Below are 8,879 nucleotides of genomic sequence, written 5' to 3' on the forward strand. Positions count from 1 at the left end.
AACCCTTTTCATTGCTACATGATACAGCGATGTACAGTAACTTCATTTCAGCCTATCTTTTGCTATTCAGGAAATTAGTTTTTTCATTTTTAGTTTCTGCTGTTTGTTTTTTATGGCTCTCCATTACCCTTTTGTTTATTTATTTGTTTGTTTGGGGTTTTTTTGCATGGTAGAAATAGAGCTGCTAGTCACAAAGATCACTAGATTTTTCTCAGTTTCTTTTTGAATTGGTGTTAGCTGATCATGGTGTTTGCATTTTAAAAATCTTTAGCTCATCTAGAGAAAAAAAGCTATTGTGGTTTATTTCTTTATTCTTTATGTTATTTCTATGAAACTTCTTTTGTAATAATAAAACTTTTTCTAGTTTTATTATTAAAAAATTACAATTTCAGAGCTTTAATTAGGTTAAATTGTAGGCATGTAGAGTCCTGAAACTGTCAGATCTTAAAGAGCTGACCTGGGCTCTCTACTCCCTGCTGCAGTCTGCAATATGCTTTAGATGTGTTAATGTATGGGAACATAGAATTTAAACCAAGAAGCATAAGTCTTAGGGCTACTTGGGACCCCACCCACTTTAATCCTGTCTACAAAGTAGCTTATTAGTAGTTTAAGGTTGATAGAAGAACTTCTTCTTTTCTGTTTCCTGTCTATGACACAAAAACTGCTATAAATTCTACTGTAAGATGGAGTCTTTCCAGTAGGAGCACAGATACTCAATAATTTTGTGCTAGACATGTGTCAGCTTAAGGGATATCTTTACAGAATAGACACACAGTAATCACTGAGCACCATATGGACAAGTCCTCAGTGGAGTGTGATAGGTTACTAGCACACCTCGCCTTTTGAGAAGTTCTTTTGTCTGTCTAATGGTGAATGAAATCAACACTTGGATATCCGGGAGAAGTTTAAGGAGGGACTGTTATCATGCAGCTCAAAATGTCTTCTACTATGATAACGTCCAGTGTCCTGACTCAGAAAAGAGCCAGATTAAACTTTTTGTGACAAAATCACTTCGTTGTTCATTTTTCTAGAGAATAAGGGACCTGTTTTACTCTGCTGACAAACTGTTCAGCAGCGTAACATCTGTGTGCATCCCTTAGTGCGCTGGGGGGCTGAGAGCTGGCCAGCACAAACAGGGATCAAAGCAGGGCCCCATAGGAAAGGGTTGTGCAGGGTGTGAAGTAGACACCATGATTTCATACAGATTTTTTTTTGCTTTTTCAGTGAAAGTTTCCTGTGGATCGCTTTAAGGCTTATATAGCTCAAGCATGGTTCTTAAGGCCAGAAAAGTGAGAGCACTGTGTTGATGTCTGCTGATTGTCAAAACCATGAAATTATTGCAGTCATGCAGGTCAGTCTGTTATGCATTTGGGGTCAGAATATTTTCTGTTCCACTTCTGGCTGAACAGCAATCCCGTAGCAGCTCTCAGTAAATAAAGTGTCCAAAAGTTTGAAGGTGGTGCGTTTTTCACCTTGCCATCCACATCTATCTATCTGCACCCTTCACTCAGGATTTCTGATATAATGCTGTTGGCTTGCAACCTTGGGATAAGGCTTTTTACAACTAACAGTCCAAAAGCAAATCACCCTAGTCATAAGTGCTCCCTGTCTTCATCCCCCTCTCTCTGCTCCAGGAAATCTCTTTAAAATGCTGAGTTTATTGAGGACATTAATATTGTTTCCAGGAAGTAGCTGACTTTTTTGTTTGAGTGTTTGACATACCAGATCAAATACTTGATTAACATATTATAATGCTTTCATGGCAGATTAATCTACTTCATTTAAAAGCGAAAGGGAAAAAGATGTTTTTATGTGTAAAGACTGCTGCAATTTTACCTTCCTCTTGCAGCAGAATAAACATAGCATTTTGTTGACTGTAAAACTGTACCTTCCAATTTATCCACAACATAAATATTTCATTTGCTACCCTGCCTTTAGGTGGTGCTACTAAAAATTGAAACCAGGTCTTTCTGGTTAAGCTTTGCATGCCTTTCATCCAATTCAATCTTTCAAACAAATCTTTGATAACATCTAATTTCTAGAGCAGCTGTTACACATCCAACAACAATCTTCTGATCTCCCATCAATGTTTCAGGCAGGCTGAGCCCTTGTTCATTATCATCGTGACCACATTCCTATTCTTAGCAAAGATTCTCCTTTGCAGAGCAGCAGCCTGCTCTGCTGTGGCAGCAGTCCACTTACTAATTTACAACTCCACCCACTAAATGCCACTGTGAATTATAAACTACTGAAGTAAACCATGTATTTTTAACAGCCTCAATCTTACCATCATAGATGTTTATAAACGTCAAAGATATTTTTGAAGTGCAAAAATGCTAAGTTGGCATTTCAGGTTGTCCTCAGGACATTGCCTGTTCCTTCACAGTAAGGTTTCCTCTTCTTCTCTCTTATTGAGAAAATCAGTATATTAATATGATGCAAAACTCAAACTGTTTTGTATTAACATTTCATTCTCTTTCTAGGGGAAAAAATCTGGAGAAATCTGAAGAAAGAGCCAAACCTAGGAACTTTCAAGCATTTGTGCAAATCCTTTGCCAGAGTGCAAAAAAGAAAAAATCAGGGTTTTTCCGTTTCAAATAAATTTCCTATTTTTATTAAGTTGTTTTATTAAGATTGTGGTTTAGGAGAAATTTCACATGGATATTTATGAAGAGATATAATCTTATGATGTCTCTACAGACAAAAGTGGAGCTCAAGTTCTCTAAGTGTCCAATTATTGTTCTGACATTTACTGATGTTATTCCAACCCTTAGTAACCCACTGCAGTTATACTCAGGCTCTGACATATTCTGAAGCACATGGGATGCAGAAATAGACATTTAAATATTTCTTTGTATGCTTGTATTTCTCGGGAGATTTCCCCAAACAGGAGCATTCAGAGGTGGCAGTCTTGCTGATTTTTTTTTTGGTGTGTACATATAATAATGGAGGGGAAATGTGGTTGTCTTCTGATGACATGTTTCTAGTAGACCCATCATCCAAACATTGGAAACAAAAAGAAGCTCCACAGAGTGAAATAAATCCCAATAACAGAAACAGAAACTCCATGCTGCTGCATAGCAGAAGATATCCTTTGAATCCTGCTAGGGGCTGCTTATTGATGGCATTCTTGACATGGTTCCAAACTCCCAAACTTAGTGTTTAAGCAACTCACATCTGCTAGGGGTACTGGGAACAGTGGTATCAGCTTCAGTTCTTGTTTTTTGTAAAATGCTGCTTGCTAGGTTTCAGCTCTTCTGGCCTCAATCACCAAACTAATGTCTGGAAATAGGAAAAGTTTCATAAAATTAGTCTTGTTTCTTTCTAGTAATCTAATAATTTTTCAGTTCTTGGCATTATATCTGGCTTAGAATGGTGAATGTCAAGTTTTTAATTTCTCTTCTGTCTTCTCACTGTTTTTAATGAACTACAATTCTGTGTTAAAATAGGAACTTTGTTCCGTCTGTCCACTTCTGCCCATTTTGGAGCACTTTTCAGTGTCTCATAATGAAAAATTGTGTCTCTTTCTGTGAAGGTGTCTTTTGAACAGTCAAACAAAGTAGAAAATTTTCAAGTGCCCAAGAATGATTTTTCACAATCCCTCTAAGCATCCTATCTTATTGTGCTTTTTGGCAAACTCTCATTACTTGGTTCAATCACACTCCACAGTTTCAAAAGGACACCTAGGTGATGTGCTTGTCCTTTCTTTGAACAACATTGCAACTCTTTAAGTGACTTCTTTCCTTCAAACTTTTTTCCAGGTAGAAACAAACATAGTTTTTTATAATTTTCTAAAACCTATTTTGGAAGTCAGATCATAATTATGTTGGAGATACATTTGCACGCATTAGCCTAATGCCTGAGTTTTCTATTCACTGCAGCTGCAACAGTCCAAGTGAAGACATAATTTAGCCCCAAGACTTGTTACTCATTTCCATTTTGTCTTTGCTTTGCATCTTGGTATTCACTTCAGCTGTGGAAGTTTCAGAAACTCCAGATGATGTACTTCATGAGGATTATACAACTCAACAGTGAAGACTTTGTTTTGAATAACCATTTCATTTTCTTCAAAAATGGCACATTGCAATGACAGCTGTAATTTGGCCAATCAAGTACCAGAAACATGGCAATCATGCCAAAAAGGTGTCAGTGTGAACTCAGTAATTATTCTCTGGTGATAATTTTCCTATTTGCCTCTAGCACAAGTAGCCCAAATCTTACAGGAAGATTACAATAGCAACTGCCCCCCTTCAAACTGTTCTCTACCAATCTCCTTATTTATTCAGAAACATCCTAAATTTACTGGGTTTTCCTTTTTTTTTGGCAAAAACTTATGTTTTGAAGTCTTATTAGTCTCACAGTATCATTTACTCAAATAGGGGAAAAGTGTGCTTTATGGTAACTATTACCTCCTGGATAAATATCAATTTCTAGTAGTGAATCTCATACTTCATTTTACATGTCAGACTTCACTTCCCAAAATATGGAGATGCATCTGAGAACTGTACACTACATGTGGTCAAATTATTTAAAGGTATGTTCAAGGTTGCCAGATTTGATTCCAGATTTTAGTGATTTGACATCCACTTTGATCTAGGATGATATAAATTGAGTACTTCCAACAGCAGATCAAAATGAACACTCGTATACATTGGCAAAGTCATGTGAAAGAGCATGTGGATTACAGATATCCTTCCAAGATGAATGCCCAACCACTATGTTTTGGATGGATGGCTAGATGTGAAATGGATAGTTCTAGGTGCAATATCTGACTGCACTGTCAGGTTGCTCCGAGAATGAGATTATTTCTTTTTTGACAGATGAGGCTTCTGGTGGGGTATGTGAGATGCAATCAGACTTTCTGCATTATCTTACCATTTCATGTATTTGATTAGCCATGAAGAAGCTTAAGTTCTTGAATGTAAAAATCTGGAATTAATTATCCTTGCTTAACATTTATCACACTGGAACGGATTAATCGTCCTTTGAACTAGATTGTTTCCATACCAATACATTACTCAAGATCAACTTGGGCTTATCAAAACTTTATTAAATAAAAAGCCGTAGGCCAATTAAAGAGGCTTTTTGGGTCACTACCAGCCTCAGACATTTCCTTCAAAGCAATAAAATGCTATCACTACACTACTCTGTTTATTCTGCCCCTTCAATGGCTTTTGATGGTGTCCTGGTTGTTCACTGAAGGTGCTCCCAGCCACTGCAGCAGAGAGTGTGTTTCCAGTGCTTAGAGATGGAGGCACACGTGGTGACAATTTCCAGTCCCACATTTGTATAAGAAATGTGTGGGCATATAACACATTCCAGGCATGCACACAAGCTTGCAAAAAAAGGGAGTTGTGAGCAAAGTGAGAGTGTGAATGTTCATGGTTGCAGCTATTGTGCCCTCATGTTGAAATATGCTCCTTTTCTCCAGCATGCCCACTATTCCTGGATAAATGAAATAGGACTCTCGTACAGGAATACCTTAGAATGCTTGGTTTCATTCCTCAACTTCGTCTCCCTTCCTTTTTTAAAAATAATATTTGTGCACTGTTTCATGGGAAAAGAAACTCCATGGGAACTTCAGCATCTTTATTTTGAGGTTCTATGCAAGTTCTTCCACACATCCTCAGACATGTTGCTGTTCTTAGTTGAGAAGAAACAAAGACAAAAAGTAAGTTTTAATTCACACAATGTGTTATACTAAATGAAGTAACTCCTATTTCTATGCTCAGTCTCTATCTAATTCATTTTTTGATAATATAATAGTACCTTTTAGAGTCAGTGGTCAGAGTTTTTTTAAAACTCCATAGGAATTTTGCCAGTGATATCAGCATGGCCAGGAGTATATCATATACTTTTTTACTCACTGTATGCAAAGTAAAATCTGAAGCTGGGACTTTGTTTTATTCAGAACTATAGACAATTGTGAATCTATTCAATCTGGCCACAAACAGTGGGGTCACACCACTTTAACAGGTGACCTTGTTCAGTGATCCTTAGCTTACCCACTTCAAAATGTCTATATTATGGCTCACAGAGCCCATGGGACAAAAATAACTTCAATGCATTAAGCCACTTAAATCTGTCCATCATGAGAAATTTTACCCTACATAATTCAGCGCCTGAATTTGGCAATTTCAATGACATATTGTACCACAAATCGTGTCCTAATAATGTGAAATTCATGGTGTAAGGCACCTGGTAACCATCTGACAGTGTCAAGGCATTTGATATTAATTTTAGAGTTCTTACTGTTCCACTGTGTAAAATTTAGTATTACAATCTTCATATTTAATGTGCATATGTACTGGCAAATACAAAATTTATATTTGGACTGCACACCTGTCTGCGGTTGACTATTGACTATGGTATTTTTGAAATTAGAAACAACAGACTTAGTGCTCATATGAACGCCTCTCAGAAGAACAGATTGCTGACAGCTGTTTTATTCTCTAGGTACTAAAGCATTGAAAGAAGCTATATTTGGATTCCTTTAAATAAATAATCGGGGGGGCTGTAGTTCTTAACATTAAACTCTGTGAAACCAAATAATAAGTTGAGATTGACTCTTTGGAACGTTTGTTCAAGAAAAAGGATGTTGAATAGCCTTTCAATTATATTGCCCTCATTAGGTGAAACCCCTCTTCTTATTGAGTATATTGATCTTATAAAAGAAAGGAGGTAATGATTGAAATTAGTAAAATCAGGTGAAAGTTCTACTCATGTGTCAAACCATAAAACTTTATGTAAGGCACCCAGATTCATGGGCAATACCCTGGAAGAAATTACCTTTTTTTATTCCGCTTTATTGTTCCTAAATACTGATTGTACATCAGACTTTGCTCATTTGCCTCTATATGCTTTGAGACTATCTATGGTTCATATGTTGGACAAAGAAACTCTCGTAAAATTGTGCTTGCAGTGAACAGACCCTAATTTTTGTAAAATTGCGTCTAATGCACCTTTCAATGTTAGCAGCTCAGGCATATGTCATCTCCTGTGTTTTTCCTACTAGGGCATCAAACTGGAAAAAAAGGGACTACAGGGATGCAAAAAGAACAGAAAATCCTGCAGAAGACCAAATGCCCACTTGTCAAACTACTGAAGTAGATCCAGTAAAAGTGCTGGTGAGAGATATGAACACTCATATTCCTAGTGAACTCTGTTTTACCCTTGAGAAACTGTTCTGTCCCACCAAAGACATCTTCTGTGTCCCAGGCACAGCCAGCCATGGTAAACAAAAAACCCCAAGTCGCTCTTCCTGCCTTGAGGATCACGTAGATCTGGAACAGTCTGAGCAGCCCTTTGCTCTTATTTGGCACAGGATATTCTGTCCCTTGCATCATCAGTGGTGGTTGGGAAGTTTTCCTCAAGGAAGGACAGTTTGCTTCAATCTGAAGAGCTTCTTTGCCTTCCTCATAGTTTCAAATAGACTTTCAGAGCTGGAGAGCTTGTGAAGCAGAGTAAACCAGACAAAGCAGATGTATCTCTGTACTGTTTTGTTGACAAGGAGTTTCATTGCAGTCAGTAAGACCAGGAACCAGCCTCAAAAATAAATACTGGATACAAAATCAGCCCTCAAAAATAAATACACTTGGCTAAACCTAGAACCTTGGTTTCTTTCTTCCCATCCCCAAGAAAACCCAAATTTTGAGGAATTTTTACATTTTTCAATCACAGCCATGTGTTAGGCGCTCAGTGGACATGTAATGCACACACACAAGATCCAGTTTATACCTTGGAAAATGTTGGTATAACTTTTCTTTTAAAAAAAATATTGTCATTCAATACAACCTTGGGAATGATTTCTATGCTCTCTTCAGCTGTGTGCTTGTGCCAGTAGTTCTCTTCAAAATGTACCTCTAGCTGTCCAAAAGCAGAAATACAACAGACTAGGAATGAACCTACATCCCTGTGGCTGCTGGTTTGTTACTCTCATCCCTGAATGTTTTGTTTGTCATGGAATTGCTCATAAAAGCTACTGCTTTCTACACAGCTCGACAGTCTGCCTCACCCATAGTCATTTGCTCCTGAATCCCCAGCTCCTTTCTGCAGGTAGCTTTTGCAGAGATGTTTGACCGAAAATACAGTCAATAACGGGCTTTTGTTGCTACCCTCAGTCAGTAGAGGCATATCCTTGGTCCTTTGGCTATCAGCTAGGGACAGCTCCATATTAGATGAAACTTGCATCTTTTTAAATGTCCCCAGCATCTTACTTCTATTTTATTTCTGGCATTCCATAGTAAAATGCTGAATTTTATTTTCATCAATAGCAATGGTGCTCCAAGAACAGACTAAACATTTTTGTGACTGTGTATGATTACTATACTTACTAGTTTTATTCATGGATGCACTCTTGCAGGAATTACCATAACCAATAACCATATCTGACTGAATGATCTACATTTAATCAAGTAATGACAACCAATTTCTGTCTAGTGTTAGCTTTGAACTTCCATCAGTCTATAAAACATAATGAAGCATTTGTGATCTCATTCTGACAGGGAGAAAGTCCAGATCAAAAGAAACTCTTTTATGTTTCCTTCACTTTACTATTTACAGTTTTATTTCTATAGGCTGTGGCCCACCAGATGAGGATGCTCAATTAACAGTTAGTGAGCTGTTTTGATTTCAGTGAAATCGTGAAACAGCTTACTTCAAAGATGCCAGATGTATTATGTTTACAGCCAAATTAGCACCTTTGATCTATTTTTAGTGAAGATCCTCAAAAAATGTATATACACTTGCTAGAGATTTAAGAATAGGCTGAGATAAAATTAAAAGGAGTGACAGCTATCAAGTTTGCTTCTGCACTCTGCTTTGAGCCGAGCCCCATTGACTTCATTTTACTGGAGAGTGAAGGTGCTATTTCTTGCCTA

General features: G+C 37.4%; 1 protein-coding gene across 1 annotated transcript in view; it reads left to right on the top strand.

Annotated features, from left to right (window-relative positions):
* Positions 1–8,199, top strand: part of ODF2L (outer dense fiber of sperm tails 2 like) — a 28,133-nt gene extending 19,934 nt beyond the window's left edge. The window contains exons 16-18 of the transcript XR_003529022.1: positions 1,225–1,351; positions 2,484–5,671; positions 7,016–8,199. The gene's annotated coding sequence lies outside the window, so the exon portion shown is untranslated. The remainder of the gene's footprint in view (positions 1–1,224; positions 1,352–2,483; positions 5,672–7,015) is intronic.
* Positions 8,200–8,879: the final 680 nt, after the last annotated feature.

This window comes from Corapipo altera, unplaced genomic scaffold, assembly GCF_003945725.1.
Source record: "Corapipo altera isolate COAL_440 unplaced genomic scaffold, ASM394572v1 57, whole genome shotgun sequence".
NCBI classification, from domain to species: domain Eukaryota; kingdom Metazoa; phylum Chordata; class Aves; order Passeriformes; family Pipridae; genus Corapipo; species Corapipo altera.